The 16,909-nt window shown below is 38.1% G+C and overlaps 1 pseudogene; it reads left to right on the top strand.

The window, feature by feature from the left end:
- Nucleotides 1-11,722: 11,722 nt before the first annotated feature.
- LOC127095994 (uncharacterized) lies at nt 11,723-15,440 on the top strand (annotated as a pseudogene).
- The last annotated feature ends 1,469 nt before the right edge of the window (nt 15,441-16,909 follow it).

Raw genomic sequence — 16,909 nt, 5'->3', positions numbered from 1 at the left:
GCTATTATGATATTGACCCTCCTCCTCAGCCTGTTCAGACCGAAGAATCAACAGTATCCAACCTCCGGCATCATATGCCCGGAACTGATTATGACACCGCCATTGAAGCTTTGATGTCAGAACAAGGCGCCCTCAGAGAAGAATTTACTGACATGAGACACGAAGTTCTAGGGTACATGAGCAGTATGACAGATCAGTTTCACGAGTTGCTACATCGTGTTAACTCTTTTGCTCCTCCGGCCAGAGATCGTGCAGATGGATAGTATTTATTTGTTTTTCTTAGTTATTTAGTTTTAAGCTAGATTATTCATTAATGTTATTTGAATTCATGTTCGCATTTGTTTCCTTTTCGCATTTCTTTTGTTCTTCTTTCCAATATTACATTATGATCATTTTATTGAAGCTATTTATTTAATTTTATTATGCAATAGCTATTATGTTCTCTACTGTTGCTACCTATGACTTATTATTATACAAAGTAAAATAAGCATGCAGGAGAAATTAAATTGCAGAATAAATCAATCAGTAGAAAACAAACAAAAAAATAACAATATATAATAACTTACCTGAAGGACGCTAGCTGAACATTGGCCAAACAGACAGTGTGACGAGCGTCACACATTCTGTCACGGACGTCACACTAAGAACCTGTTACGCCCGTCATGCACCTGTAACGAGCGTAACGCCCTTCAGACTAGGTGAACGTTAAGGAGCCGTTGGAGACGAACGTTACACCCCTTCAACTTTTTACCTTCCCCATTTATTCACATTTACCCACATTCATTCACTTTTCAACCACCTCCTTTCCAACTTCCAAATTCTTTTCCTATAAATACCCACCAAACCTTCCTTCATTCACCACAAACCATTCTCTAATATCAAATACATTTCTTTTCTTTCCAAATCACTCCTTCAAAATTCATTCATCACAATGGCAGGAAATCAGAATTTCGGAAATATCATCTTCCGATCCGAAGATGAAAATTATCAAAGGGAGCAATTCGAGCGTTTCCAACAGCGAGGCGTCGTTTCCACCAGGTACCCCGATTTAACTTGTTTACAACAATTAGGATTACTCCAAGGTATCGAATGGATGCTCCGCCTAGCCGACTTAACCTTCCTTTGCACTCATAATCAACCCACCTACCCATCCCTAACCTTAGAATTCTTAAGTTCATACGACTACACCACTCCCGCCGGTGAAGACGAATTTTTAACCGGTACCGCAACCTTCCGTATGTTTAACACCGAGTACTCCTTAACCCAAAACCAATTGAGTACCATGTTACAATTTCCCATAGAAGGTCAGGTACACCCCAGAATCCCTCCAAACTCAAACTGGAACACAGTTGACGTTTTCGACCTTCTCAAGAAAATTTCCGGTATAGATGCCTACAACTGGGAAGAACTCCTTCTTTCCCATATACATAACCCAACTATCCGGTACTTTATCCGCATCTTGCAAAACACAGTTTTTGGAAGACCAAACAACAGCAAGGTCAACTCAAAGGAGCTATTCTTCCTCCAATGCGTCTTCGAACCGGATACTAAGGTAAACATCGCCTCCTTTCTATTTCATCATATCCGCACCTTATGTGCTAGAGGCCGACAACCTTTTATAATTGGTGGATTAATCACCACCATAGCACTTGGCCTAAACCTAGGGGATAAACTCCAAACTTTAGAATCTCTACCTCCCTTATCTATGGATATCAGCTACTGTCGATCCGGCCGCCTGATTAAGAACAGAGTAGGCGGAGGATATTATCTTATGGTGAACAACCAGGCAGTCCCAAGCGTTGTTCTACCAAATATCGCCCTAACTGATGTCACAAACCCCGACCGCCACCTCTACGATCTAAACGCTCCCGAAGCCACCGAGCCTTCACAAACAAACCCGCCCACAGACGAGTTTGAAGCAATGGAGCAAGGTGATCATCCTCCTACACAACATTCAGTCCCGCTCAATCCTTCCGGTAATGCAACTGGCCCATCCTCCCAACGTCGTCGACGAAGAAGGCCTGCAACCAACGACGACATCATGGATGCTATTGATGGTATGCAGGCACAGAATGTCGAGATGATGCAAATGATGCGTCAAATGCAACAACAACAGGATGCTAGGAATGCCATAACCGACCAGCGGTTTACTGAGTTGTTCAGCAGGTTCGACAACTTAGACTTACGTTAGAGATCACCAGGTCCAAGAACCAGAGGCGGAAGGCAGCCTTAGTTGTAGTTTCTTTTTCCTTTCCATATTGTATTTCATTTCCTTAAAACATTGGGGACAATGTTTAGTTTAAGTATGGGGGGGGAAACCATGTCCTTTCTATTTCCATTTCTTCAAGTATGTACCTTTCCTTTCATTACTATTTCAATTATTATTTATTATTAAAAAAAAAAAATCTATTATTTTAAGTTAAGTCCCGAGTGTGAACAAATTTCCAATATCTATTCCCTCAAACTTTCATGAGCCACAACAACAAAAATTCAACACCCAATAAGTATAAAGGTTGCTCATCTTATCGATCTTGAGTCGAATCAAGACAAAGACTACTACCGCCAAACACTCTAAACGAACCTCAACACGTTAGATCAGGATAAGTACCTATTATACCAATTCCTTGAACTTTTAGTTTTATAGTAACCCCAAGTAGTTTATACGAGAAGTCAACACCATCTTAATAGCAAACTACGTGGAGAGCCGATGAATATAAGTGAATGATTCCCAAAGTAACATAAAATATATATATATATATATATATATATATATATATATATATATATATATATATATCAGGAAATGCACTAATTAAGTTAGGTGATCCTTACCAGATCATTTAATCTAAAGGTTGCAGATCATACAAAAACACAATATGAAAGATCCATTATGAGTTGGTTCAGTAGGTATCTGGTACTGAACTTGGTAGGGCGAACTACGGTTCGATCCCCCGCAATTTGCAATGGGCTGAATAACGAAGTTATCCGACTTATGTACCAAAACTTCTAGCTCAAAGGGGATCATAATCACTAACCGGTTACTCCACTATGTGCGCGAAAAGATAAAGGGCTTAATGTGATTTCGCTAGAATGAAAACGGGTGAAATAAGAGTAAAGGAACCAGGATAGCTATCATAGTGTACTTGAACTGATTTGCATAAGGCAGGGTTATCTAGGTTGTGACGGTGGTTGTTGATGTCAAGATTAAACTCAAGTTGCTTCTAAACAAAATCCACTTGCAACTTATTACGAATTGATGTGTGTTTTGAAATTTCATCTGGCTAAATTTTTAAAACGAGTTCTATACTGAATTTTGCTTGAGGACAAGCAAAGATCTAAGTATGGGGGAGTTTGATAACACGAAATTATATCATATTTTAGGACTTAATTCAATTAAATTTTATTATTATTTATTTCAGTTCACTTCATTTTATTAGATATTACGCGGTATTTTCTTCCTATTTGCCTCAGGTGGCTTATTTTGAAGCACAAGTAAAAATGGAAGAAAAGGAGGTGCAAAAAGGAAAGAAAATGAACCAAATGTCAAAGCCCAGCCCAAAACACAAAACGCAGGTGCCGTGCATGTGACGGACGTCACAGAGGCTGTGACGAGCGTCACGCCTTGCACACTCCTGTGACGGACGTCACACATGGTGTGACGAACGTCACACCATTCCCCTACATTTTTTGCGCAAGGAACGCCTCAGAGACGTTGAGGAGACGTTGAGGAGTGTTGAGCCCTATATCCACGCCATGCTTTTATGCACGTTGAAGACCTTTTTGGCAGCAGAAGCGGTTACTCAAACATATATAAATAGCCACTTGCAAAACCAAAAAGGGTTCGGAAGCTTTTCCACATTTTTTCCTTTGCCGTTTTCGCTTTTGCATATTTTCTTTTCCAGCAACTTAACATTATTGTTTCTTTATTATTTTTACGAGTTCTACATTATCTCTCTTGCAATTTTTATTTTCCTTTTTCCTTTTTAGCATTTAGTTAATTCTTTTCGTGCAATAGTTTCTACACCGGAAACTATTGTGCACCTTTTTACCGGATCTAACCTTACGTTAGAATCCAGTTTTTATTTCCTTCGTTCTGTTTTGTTGTTTAATTGAAGAATCCAAGAACAAATCCTACCGGCTTGTGGTGGAGTGTTCAAGACTATTGTTTAACTCATTCAGGTTCTTTAATTATTATTTAATGCTTTGTTTTATTATTTATTTATATTATCTGCCTGGGATGAGTCTGTTTATGCATGATAAGTATTTTAGTTTGTTTAGCATGTCTGGCTAATTCGCTTAGATATCGGTATGTAAAGTAAGCGGAATAAGGAATCAAAACTAAGTCGGTTAAATTAAGTTTAGAATTAAAATCACTCTTTTTACGGTCTCAATTTACAGGTTTAATAACAAAGGTTTTTACGAAAGTAAAAGACATAAAGAAGTTAACATCAATAGAGCGAGAGTTTGAGGTTTTAACTGGACAGTGTAAATTAGACATTAATTCTAGATCAGGGCGAGAGCAAGTTTTAGAGTTAATTAAATTTCGACCCTTTCCAAAAAGTATTTTTAAAGATTGAATGTGAGGACGAGAGTTAAGCATTCGAATTTAATTATATAACCTAAGTCAACAGAGCGAGAGTTTGAGATAAGGGTGTTTAAACGGTCAGTGTTTTCTTGAAAAGAGTTTCTATGGACTGTATTGCTTTCAAAAAATGGTTTTTGACTTAATTATAAGTGACAGCTACATTAACATAAAATCATGGTTTATTCAACAGAGCGAGAGTTTGAGATAAAACTTTTAATCAATAAAGTCAACTGAAAAGATTTATTTTAAAACCAAGAGACCGACAAAGATTGATTCCCTAATTACGACGAACTACATACCGATATCTGCTTTATTAATATTTAATCTAGATCTTAGTTTAGTTTTTAGCTTTCCCCCAAACAATCAAACATTGTTCACCTTAGCTTTACGAAGTGACCTTAGATAACGGTATATCGATTCATAAGTCCCTGTGGGATCGATATCTTTTAAAACTACGCGATAGAACTGTGCACTTGCAGTTTGTACCCCAAATTCGACTCATAAAGTCGCGATCAGTCATTGGCATGAGTTGCTATTTTGCAAGAGTGCTTTGGTTGCATTGAAGTGCATCATGTGGAGTCATGCTTGGACTATTTTTGGAATTCGGAATGCTTGGTGGAATTTGGAATGCTTTTGAAGTTTGGATTAGTTTTGATCATTGTAGGGTTTATGTAGTATTTAGGAATGATGTATGTATGGTTGTAACATGATTTTGTAGTTTATGGAAATGCAATGGTCTATGTATGGTTGTAAAGGTTTTTAGACATTTAATGAATTTGGAGTTTGTATGACATGGTTAAATTTGTATGAAAATGTGATTTTGGTTGAAATATTAAGGTGATTTAGAAATTGTTTTAAGAAGTGAAGTTTTGTATGGAATTGAATATCAATGGTTGAATTGTGAGGTGATCTGGAAATTGAATAAGATCCAAATGTTGCAAAAAACAAGTAGGTCCAAATGTTGGTCCAAAAGTTGGTATGACCGGGTTTTGAACCTGGTCACGAAGCTGGTTTCTTGGTCCAAAAGGAGGTCAAACCTGGAAATGGACCAAGAAATGAACCAAGCCTCATAATCATGCAAAGACCAATGAAATAATGATTTGATAATCAAACATGATAGAATGCATAGAAACAAGTCTTAGAGGGTCAAGAATGATGAGTTGACTTTGGTCAATTGGTTGACCAAAAAGTCAACAATTTACCAAAAGTCAACTGTAACAAAATTGGCCAGAACAATGTAATCTTTACAATAAACATGTACACTTGTAATGAAAAGAACATGATATGAATGTAATGAGGTATTTGAATGGATTTAAACGGACATGAATGAAATTAAATGGAAGACTTGATTGATTATCCAATGAACCAAACACAAGACACAAAGACCTTAACCATGATTGAATGAACTTAAACAATATGGTTTTGAAAGAAGTTTGAATGGACCAAAAACCAATAAGCAAAAAACCAAGACATTAGAAGTGTAGCATAATTGCATGCCCAGATACCAATGGGTGAACCATTAAGAGTGACCATGACCAGATGGAATGATTTGATAGAATGAAGGGACAAATGGGACTTGAAATGAATCCAATCAAACCAATGAAATCTCAAGATTAACCGATGACAAAAGGCCTTGATTAGAGCTTGAACAAACCAATGAATCATACACAAATGAATGGTTGTGCCCTAGACGAAATTAGGGTTAAAAGTATTCTCAAGAAGAGATAGGCCAAATTAGGGTTTTTCTTCACCAAGAAGCCACAAATGAGTCATCAACACCAAACACGCACACAAAGACCAAATGTGCCACCAAATAGGGTTTTCATTGATTGAGAAACCTCAAGTTGCTAGGAAACCCTAACTTCCACCAGATACAAGCAACAATGCTTTGAATCCAAGATACATGTCCTCCTGTATTGAACCAATGCTTATGCAAATGTAATGATTGATCATGAAGATATGCACATGATTAAGGTTAGTGACCTAGGTGATCATTTCGAAGGGTATGGTAAATTTTGGGGTATGACAATACTACAATGCACTCTACTTCACTTGAGGATAAAACCACCACATGCTCCTTTCTTGAGCTCCAAGCTACTGGTGCACCACCTAATATGAACACATTACTTACTATTTATTTTCTATCATCAACATCACCATACTAACTAGAATCAGTGTATCCAACAAGCTTACACTCTCTTCCTCTGTCTGTTGATAGAAACATGATGCCATAATCCAATATGCCTCAATGATACCTTAGTATCCTCTTAGTGGCCACTAGATGTGACAACTTTGGATTTTGAATTAATCTATTTTTCATGCCTTCATGTATCCAAGGTCAGGTATTGTGTTATAAAGACACATCAGTGATCCAATGAGCCTTCTTGTACTGGGTAAAAGTTCAATGAGTGTGACGACCCCCCAATAGATAAGGGTTTTTATTGAGTGTGAATATGGGAGTAGAAAAACGGTCTAGAGGGGTGATCAGTCACCATTTATGCTAGACATTCCACTATTTAACTGTAAATAAGTCAGGTAAACTGTGTAAACTGAAGCATTTTTAGTTAGATATAAGCTCAATTCTATAATATTAAGTGTGTTGTTACTTATGAGTTTCTTGAGGATATTTTACACTTTTGGGTATGTTAGCAGGTAAAAAACTAGTTTGGAAGCTCAGGGAATCAAACGTCAGATGCGAAATGGAGCCCGAGCAAGAAAACGGAAGAAAAAATCAAATTTTGGAGAACCTGCTGCCCATACGCGTATGGCCTTACATGATACGCGTATGGACCTGCCCAGTACGCGTAGCATACGTATATGTCCAGAGGGATGGAAAATCAAGCAAAATAGCAAGCCTCTGGTGATACGCGTATGGGGCTGGTCAGTACGCGTACCAGCCTGGGCAATACGCGTACCAGCCTGGGCAATACGCGTATCAGAGGCTGTCTTACGTGCAGTACGCGTTTGAGACTAGGCAGTACGCGTATGAGACTGGGAAATACGCGTATGGAGCACAAAATCAGGAAAATTCCAACTGTATACCTATTTAGAGGGCAGAACACGATTTTCCAGGGGTTGGACGATTTTGGAGAGAAAAAAGACGCGTTTTGAGAGCTGGAGACTCTACGATTATCAGAGGATTCATATGTTCAAGAGTTTTCCGACGATTGAAGATTGATTCCTCACGAAATTCTGTAATGACAACAATGTTAATCTTTGTTTTTATTTCGATTATGAGTAGCTAAACCCCCCATTGCTAGGGGGGTGACCCTGATTCTGAATGTGACAGATTTTATGTTTATGAGTGCATTGACTATCTCTTCTTTTCCATTGATTTGTTCTTATTACCGTTCTTTATGCTTTATTCGTCGGACCAACGAATGATGATTAATATGAATAGTTTAAGCTGGACAGCGATTATTCATTGATCTGGATAAGAACTTTGGATAGTAAAAATAACCTAGGACTAGGGATTTTCTATCTGACCGGTAATTCTTGATATTTGAATGCTTGAGTATGAACTTAATTATTTATGGACATAGTAATTAGGTTACATAATCAAAGATCTTTTCACTAAGGAATTAGGAATAGATACCCTTGAGGACCGGAATTAATTGGACAGGAATATTGTCTAAACTTTCATAAATTATATCTGTTACAGGAAGTTTCATTCACCGAACCCTAGCAATCTTCTCTCATTTGTCTCTTGTTCAACCTTTTACTTGTTTTATTTATTTGCAATTGGTAGTATAATTACTCACAACACAAAAACCAAAGGCTTTTGTCTAATTGAAACAATCTATAAACTCTGTATCGTCAAGCAGTCCTTGAGATCGACAAACGGGGACTTTCCCTTTTATTACTACAGTGAGAAAAATAGTACACTTGCTATTTTCCCATCAAGTTTTTGGCGCCGTTGCCGGGGACTGCCAAAGATAATAGAGTTTATTAATTTATTTTCAATTAGAATTTTGTTGCTCTGCATCCAAAATTTTATTTACTGCTAATTTTATTTTTTATTTTTATTGTTATTATAACTAATTTCTTTCTAATCTGTGTATGCGAGGTAAGGCCTCAGCTGATTTTCATTTTGATGCAGAACCAGAGAGAACATTGCGTGCAAAGCTCAGAGAAGCTAGAAGAAAGAAACTGGCAAACTCTAACACCGAAGAACCGGCCACACCTAGAACACCAGCTTCTGTTCACTCCAAAAAATCTGAGTCAGACACATATTCACATCCAGACACTGTTAACATGGCTGCAGACCCACCCCCAGCGGAAAGACTTTTAGGTGACTATGGCAGACAGAATAACCCAGCAGTGCGGTTGACCATTATTAACCAACCTGTTAATGTTGCTCACTTCCAGTTACACCCCTCAACTATCCGTCAGTTAGAAAGCAAACCTTTTGCAGGAAAGATCAATGAGGATGCAAACAAGCATCTGCAGAGGTTTCTTACTATGACTACATCATTAAAAATTGATGGGCATTCTGAAGAGGGAAAGAGATTAGTCATGTTTCCATTCACGTTATCTGAGGACGCTGAGGAATGGTTCTATTCCCTCTCTGCAGGAAGCATTACTACATGGCAACAAATGGAAACAGCATTCTTGAATGAGTATTTTCCTGCTTCTGTGTATATCCGTAAGAGGTATGACATTGTGAATTTTAAACAGAAAGAAGGAGAGACACTTGGAGATGCATGCAAAAGATTCAAGAGATGTTTAGTTGCATGTCCTACACATAATCTGGATGAAACTGAACAAATGCAGAATTTTGTAAACGGGCTGAAGATGAGAACTAAGCAGCTCATTGATACAGCTGCTGGTGGCTCGTCTAATTTTTCTACAGCAACCGGTATCAAAAAAATCATCGAAGCTATTGCAGCAAATGAGCATTTGGAATTATATGACCGTACTGTAAATCAGCCGGAGGGAAAAATTGACTTGAAATTAGCAAATCAGGTAGTGAAAATGGAAGACCAGATTGCTGTTGAGGTTGAAAAAAGATTGAAAGCTATGAATTTAGGTACCCAGACTGTTGCTCAAGTTCAACCGGTTCCGACCATGATTTGTGAGATTTGTAGTGGACCACACTTCGCCATGCATTGTGTTGCAACCGCAGAACAAGTGCAAGCTATAAATTACCTGAGACAGAATAATCCCTACTCAAATACATATAATCCGGGGTGGAAAAATCATCCTAATTTCTCTTGGAAAGATCAGCAAGGTAATATTCAGAAGCAAGGACCTCCACAACAACAACCACCTTACCAACCACAATATCAGCCGCAGCAACAACATTATCAGCAACAAGTACCAAAGAAAGCGGATTGGGAGATTGCTATAGAAAAGATGGCAACTCAGAGTATGCAATTTCAGGAAGAAACCAGGAATAATCAGAAGAGCACCAATGCATCCATTAAAAATCTGGAGATTCAATTGGGTCAGATAGCACAACAGATAACAAATTCCCAAACACCAGGCGCATTACCTAGTGCAACAGTGACAAATCCGAGAGAGCACAATAATGTGAGTGCGGTAACAACTAGAAGCGGAAAATCTGTTGAAGAGCTTAAGAAGAAGGATGAAGAAGAAGATAAATTGCTTGAAGTGGACCTGGAAATCTTAGAAAACAAGACACCACCGGAGGAAGAAAGTGTGATACTGCCGGTGGTACAAGAAAAGTTACCTGAACCAAAACCCATCATTAAGCTTCCATTCCCACAAAGAAACAAAAAGAAGAAGCAAGATGAGAAATTTTTTCAGAAATTCATGGAGTTGTTCAGGAAATTAGAAATCAATATTCCATTCTCTGAGGCACTCGAGCAGATGCCTATCTATGCGAAATTCATGAAAGACATCATCTCCAAGAAGCGCACCACTGACACTGACCCTGTTATACTAACTGAAACTTGTAGTGCTATTTTGCAGGGTATGAAGATTCCAGTGAAGAAGCCAGATAGAGGTTCTGTGACCATCCCATGTACCATTGGAGATAGGTCCTTTAAAAGGGCGCTGATTGATTTGGGGGCTAGTGTTAGCCTTATGCCTTTGTCTATTTACAGGAAGCTAGGAATTGGAAATGTTCAAGATACCAGAATGACACTTCAATTTGCTGACCACTCAGTGAAGAGACCTTTTGGGGTAGTTGAGGATGTCCTGGTCAAAGTTGATAAATTTGTTTTTCCTGTTGATTTTGTAATTTTGGAAATGCCAGAAGATGAAGAGATACCTCTGATTCTGGGCAGACCTTTCTTAGAAATAGGTAGATGCATGATAGACATTGAGGGAGGTACCTTGACCCTAAAGGTATATGATGAAGAGCTCAGAATTGATGTCCGAGATACAATGAAACATAAAGAGGATATGTGTACAAACCACTCTGTGGAAGTAATTGATCAAATAGTAACTAGCACAATGCAAAGAAAGTTTCCTGAATTACCGTTGGAAAGAGTTCTTAGTCTGTCGGTGAGAGAAGATGAAGAGAATGATGATGAAAAAGAAAAAGAAGTGCTTGCCATGCTGGATACACAACCCCTTTGGATGAAATCCAAACCACGCAGGTGGGAGGACCTGAGAGCTTCACCAGAATTAGAAGATGAAAAGGTAAGTAAACCAGGTATAAATTTTGAATTAAAACAATTACCTGTAAACCTTAAATATGTCTTTCTAGGATCTGGAACAAACTGTCCTGCTATTATCAGTTCTGAGCTAAAGGCCATAGATGAAGAAAAGTTGATACAGGTACTAAAGAAACATAAAAGTGCTATTGGTTGGACTATTGAGGATTTAAAAGGGATTAGCCCCACAGTATGCATGCATAAGATACTGATGGAGGATAATCAGAAACCAGTAGTGCAACCACAAAGGAGGTTAAACCCAGCAATGAAAGAAGTGGTAAGGAAAGAGGTTGTAAAGTTGTTAGATTCGGGAATGATTTACCCCATTTCTGACAGCTCGTGGGTAAGTCCTGTGCATGTGGTACCAAAGAAAGGAGGAACCACAGTAATTTTAAATGAAAAGAATGAACTGATCCCAACTCGCACAGTGACAGGGTGGCGAGTATGCATCGATTACAGAAGACTGAACACAACAACAAGAAAGGATCATTTTCCTCTCCCTTTTATTGATCAAATGTTAGAAAGACTTGCAGGTCATGAGTATTATTGCTTTCTGGATGGATATTCGGGATACAATCAAATTGCTGTAGCCCCGAAAGATCAGGAGAAAACTGCATTTACATGTCCTTATGGTATTTTCGCTTACAGACGGATGCCATTTGGGCTATGTAATGCCCCAGCTACTTTTCAAAGGTGTATGACATCTATATTCTCCGACATGCTTGAAAAGTATATGAAGGTGTTTATGGATGATTTATCTGTGTTTGGTTCTTCTTTTGATAATTGTTTAGCTAACTTGTCTCTTGTTTTGCAAAGATGTCAGGAAACTAACCTTATTCTCAATTGGGAGAAATGTCATTTCATGGTGTAGGAAGGAATTGTGCTAGGACACAAAATTTCCCACAAAGGAATTGAAGTGGACAAAGCCAAAGTGGAGGTGATAGCTAACCTCCCACCTCCGGTGAATGAAAAAGGGATAAGGAGTTTTTTGGGTCATGCAGGTTTTTATCGCAGGTTTATTAGAGACTTCTCAAAAGTTGCCAAACCATTGACTGATTTGCTAGTTAAGGACAAGCAATTTAATTTTGATAAAAACTGCATGGTAGCTTTCGAGACTTTAAAGAGTAAGTTGATCAGTGCACCTGTGGTAATCGCCCCCGATTGGTCCTTGCCTTTCGAAATAATGTGTGATGCAAGTGACCTTGCTGTGGGGGCTGTCCTAGGACAGAGAAAGGACAAGTTATTGCATGTGATTTATTATGCTAGTCATGTCCTTAACCCAGCCCAAATGAATTACGCAACTACTGAAAAGGAGTTGTTGGTCGTGGTTTATGCTTTTGACAAATTTAGATCATATTTGCTTGGTTCAAAAGTTATTGTGTATACTGATCATGCTGCTTTAAAGTATTTGTTTGCTAAGCAGGAATCAAAGCCGAGACTTTTGAGATGGATCCTCCTCCTTCAGGAGTTTGATTTGAAAATCAAAGACAAAAAGGGGTGCGAGAACACGGTTGCGGACCACTTATCTCGCATGTCCCCAATCAAAGAAACGGAGGAGGAACATCCTATTCAGGACACATTCGCTGATGAGAAAATACTTGTTGTTCAGGAGATACCATGGTTTGCTGACTATGCCAACTATGTGGTAGGTGGGGTTATACCTGATGATTTTAATTCTCACCAAAAGAAAAAGTTTCTTTATGATTGCAGGTTATACCTATGGGATGATCCATTTCTCTATAAAAAGGGAGTGGATGGTTTGATCAGAAGATGTGTTCCAGAAAGAGAGCAAGCCGACATTCTGAAAGCTTGTCATAATTCGGAGTATGGTGGACATTTCAGTGGAGATAGAACTGCAGCAAAGGTCCTCCAATCGGGTTTGTATTGGCCGTCGTTATTCAAGGACGCAAATTCTATAGTCCGAGAATGTGATAGGTGCCAACGAATAGGTAACATTACAAAGCGGAATCAGATGCCGCAAAACTTCATGCTAGAAGTGGAGCTGTTTGATGTTTGGGGTATTGATTTTATGGGACCGTTTCCGCCATCATCTGGTAAGAATTACATATTGGTTGCGGTCGATTATGTGTCAAAGTGGGTAGAGGCTGTGGCATTACCAACAAATGACGCTAAAGTGGTGGTGAAGTTCTTGAGACATAACATCTTCTCCAGGTTTGGGGTACCACGGGCTTTAATTAGTGACCAAGGTACGCATTTTATAAATAAACTCATGGAGAATTTATTGAAAAAGTATAATGTCAAACATAAGATAGCCACACCATATCACCCCCAGACGAGTGGGCAGGTGGAAGTGTCCAACCGTCAAATAAAGCAGATCTTAGAAAAGACGGTAAGTGCTTCTCGGAAAGATTGGTCAGTAAAGCTGGATGATGCATTGTGGGCATACAGGACTGCATTTAAAACACCTATAGGTATGTCCCCTTATCAACTAGTTTACGGTAAGGCTTGTCATTTACCACTCGAACTCGAGCACAGAGCCTTTTGGGCCTCCAAATTCCTTAACTATGATCTTTTTAAAGCTGGTGAGTCCCGAATTCTTCAACTTCATGAGTTGGAAGAGTTCAGGAGTCAAGCTTATGAAAATGCCAAAATTTATAAAGAACAAACAAAAAAATGGCATGATCAAAAGATCCAGAAGAGGGAATTTCGGGAGGGACAACTCGTACTGTTGTTTAATTCCAGGTTGAAGCTGTTCCAAGGGAAATTGAGGTCAAGATGGTCTGGACCGTTCGTCATTAACAAAGTATTTCCTCATGGAGCAATAGAACTTAAAAATGAGAAGAATGGCGACACCTTCACAATTAATGGTCAGAGGTTGAAACCATACAATCCCGGTGAAGGGGAACCGATTGAAACTGTTAAACTCATCTGAGTATGAGGTGTCCCGTCGAGCCATGCGACGTTAAACGAAGCGCTGCTTGGGAGGCAACCCAAGGGAGGTTTGATTGGTTTTGTCATTTTATTTATTTTTTATTTTTTTTGCCGAGTCAGTTTTTTTTTAAGAAAAGAAAAATTTTATTAAAATAGTAAAAAAAAAAAAATTGAAAATGAAAATGAGAAACTGCCAATACGCGTATGGATCTCATGATACGCGTATTGGACCACACAATTGCGCTCCTCTGGTGAAACGCGTATGATACGCGTACCAGAGAAGAATACGCGTATGATACGCGTATTGGACCAGGCCATACGCGTATCACATTCTGATACGTGATCTGTTACGCAGATCACTTTTTGCACTGGTTTAAGCAACGTATCATACGAGTAAGGCAGACTAATACGCGTATGGTACGCGTATGGAAGCCAGATACGCGTATTGGCTGCGTATCATACGCGTATCATTTTGTGGGCATGCTTATATAGTTTTTGTCCGTACGGACTTCATTTTCTCACTGTTTTCGTTACGTGTTTTGTGCGTATTGCTTTGATTTTTCTCTGTTTTCTTCTCTTTCATTCAGTCTACAGATCCTACAATGTCTCAATCACCACCAGAGGTCAAAATATACCGTACCTCCTACCATGAAGAAAGATATGATCAGATCAAGAGCCGAAATGTGGTTGAAGAGAAGCATTGGATGTATCAAAATGACACATATCCAGAAGTCACCAATCTTCTCAAAAAGCAGAAGTTAATATTTTTTAATGATAAAATCCAAAATGTTGCGCTGGATTTGATTTGGGAATTTTATGCAAACGCACAACGGGTGACCTCCGATGAAGAAGACCCAACAGGGAATGAATCTTTTGTTACATGGGTAAGAGGCAAGGTGATCAAATATGATTCGAAAACTATCAACAGTGTCTTGAAATGTAAATTCTATGATTCTGTTTGCCCGTTTACTGAGTTGAAGCGTTCTGACAAAAACTATTGGCCATACAATGATATGAAGGAGTCACTGATTAGGCCAGGTCATGATTGGGCGCCTACTTCAAAAATCTCTCCGGCGAAGATTATGGTGGTTGATCTAGCTCCGATTCCTAAGGCATTGGCTTATTTCATTCATCATAATTTGAGTACTAATCGGGGCGGGTCGGAATTGATATCAGAGCGTGGCCTGCTTCTCCATCAGATCCTACAAAAGAAGCAGGTGAATATTGGACGAATCATCGCCGCTGATATGGATGAGATTGCTCAGTCGCCAAAGAAATCCCTCGGCCATGCGATAAGGGTTTTTATTGAGTGTGAATATGGGAGTAGAAAAACGGTCTAGAGGGGGTGAATAAACTCAATTTAAAATTCAACCGCCGTTTATAAAATCAGAGTGTTTTCAAAAATAATCACGAGAGGAAGGTTTGATGCGAAAATGTGAAAATTATACTATTCAAATTTTGATCACTTTAATACTAGATTGTTTCATAAACACCAAAGGTGAATATGATGAAACACTAGGAATTAAATTGATTCGATTGTGTAATTCACAAGAAGTGTTTACACAATGATTCAATGAATAAAATTCTAATGTCAATTTGTTTCTCATAAAATGAATCACCAATCTAGCTTAACAATGTATCCAATTCTAAAAAAAACTAATGCTTACGTAATAAATAGCTATCAATGAATTAACAATAAACTATGATAAAATTGAAATACCTAAGCATACAAATACTACGAAATTAAATGCAGAGAGAGAGAGAGAGAGAGAGAGAGAGAGAGAGATGACACTGAGATTTATAGTGCTTCGACGTTCGTCCTCGCTTTTCCTACATGCTATTTTCAATGGTTTCCCATTGGAACCTGTATAGTTCCTTGTCATTTGACAGATATTTACAAGAGTTCATACAATCACCAATCCACAATACAATTGAGAAAATTAAAATCTCCTATATGGATCTTGACTTGTATACATCACAATGCCAAACTCTTCTACGTAATCTTTACTCGAATTATGTTACTTGAATCTTCCAATATCACCAATCTGCTCCAAACCTTCGTGTGTAGAAATCAACCCCTTGAGCCTACCGATTCCTTGAGCAATGAATTGTCCGAAGATTTGAGAAGAACTTCTCCTTATCCGTAGCTTTCCACACAATTACTACTAAGGTAATTATGGTGAGAAGAACCCATTTCTTTTTAATCGAATTTGTCACCACCATTGACAATCACCTCAATCTTACAAACAACCTGAAAAAATCAACAAGATCTCTAAGAACGATTAGTTTCAAGACTTTGAAAAAGATAGGAAATTGATTTTTTTTCACTAAATCACCCAAAAATTATGATCAGATGATAAGATGTTATATGAAAAATGATGACAAATAAGATTTATTTGTGCTTGAGATTAAGAACTGAAAATGGTTGAAAAAGTCAGTTAGATTCGAATCAAGAACAATTCATGATTTGAATAAAATGAACAAGTGAAGTGGAATAAAAGAGAAAAAGAATACAATTTTGAACATTTGACAATTGATTTCAATCATGAGGAAAGTGTGATTCTAATTAAGGACCTCATGATTTGAATCATGTACAAAAAATGATTTGGATCAAATACAACAGGCCCAACTGGAAAATGCTAAAAAAGTGTATAATTTGAACCATGTTCAATATTTGATTCGAATAAAATCAAGTAGAGGTGAACAACAAGAAATAATTTGAATCATGTGTTAAAAATTATTCAGATCAAATGGTCTAAAAACCTAGTTTTTCCTCTGTCCAATTTGATTTGAATCAGAAAGTGTGTTT

Source organism: Lathyrus oleraceus, chromosome 6, assembly GCF_024323335.1.
Source record: "Lathyrus oleraceus cultivar Zhongwan6 chromosome 6, CAAS_Psat_ZW6_1.0, whole genome shotgun sequence".
NCBI lineage: Eukaryota > Viridiplantae > Streptophyta > Magnoliopsida > Fabales > Fabaceae > Lathyrus > Lathyrus oleraceus.
This window is presented reverse-complemented; position numbering and strand designations above follow the sequence as displayed.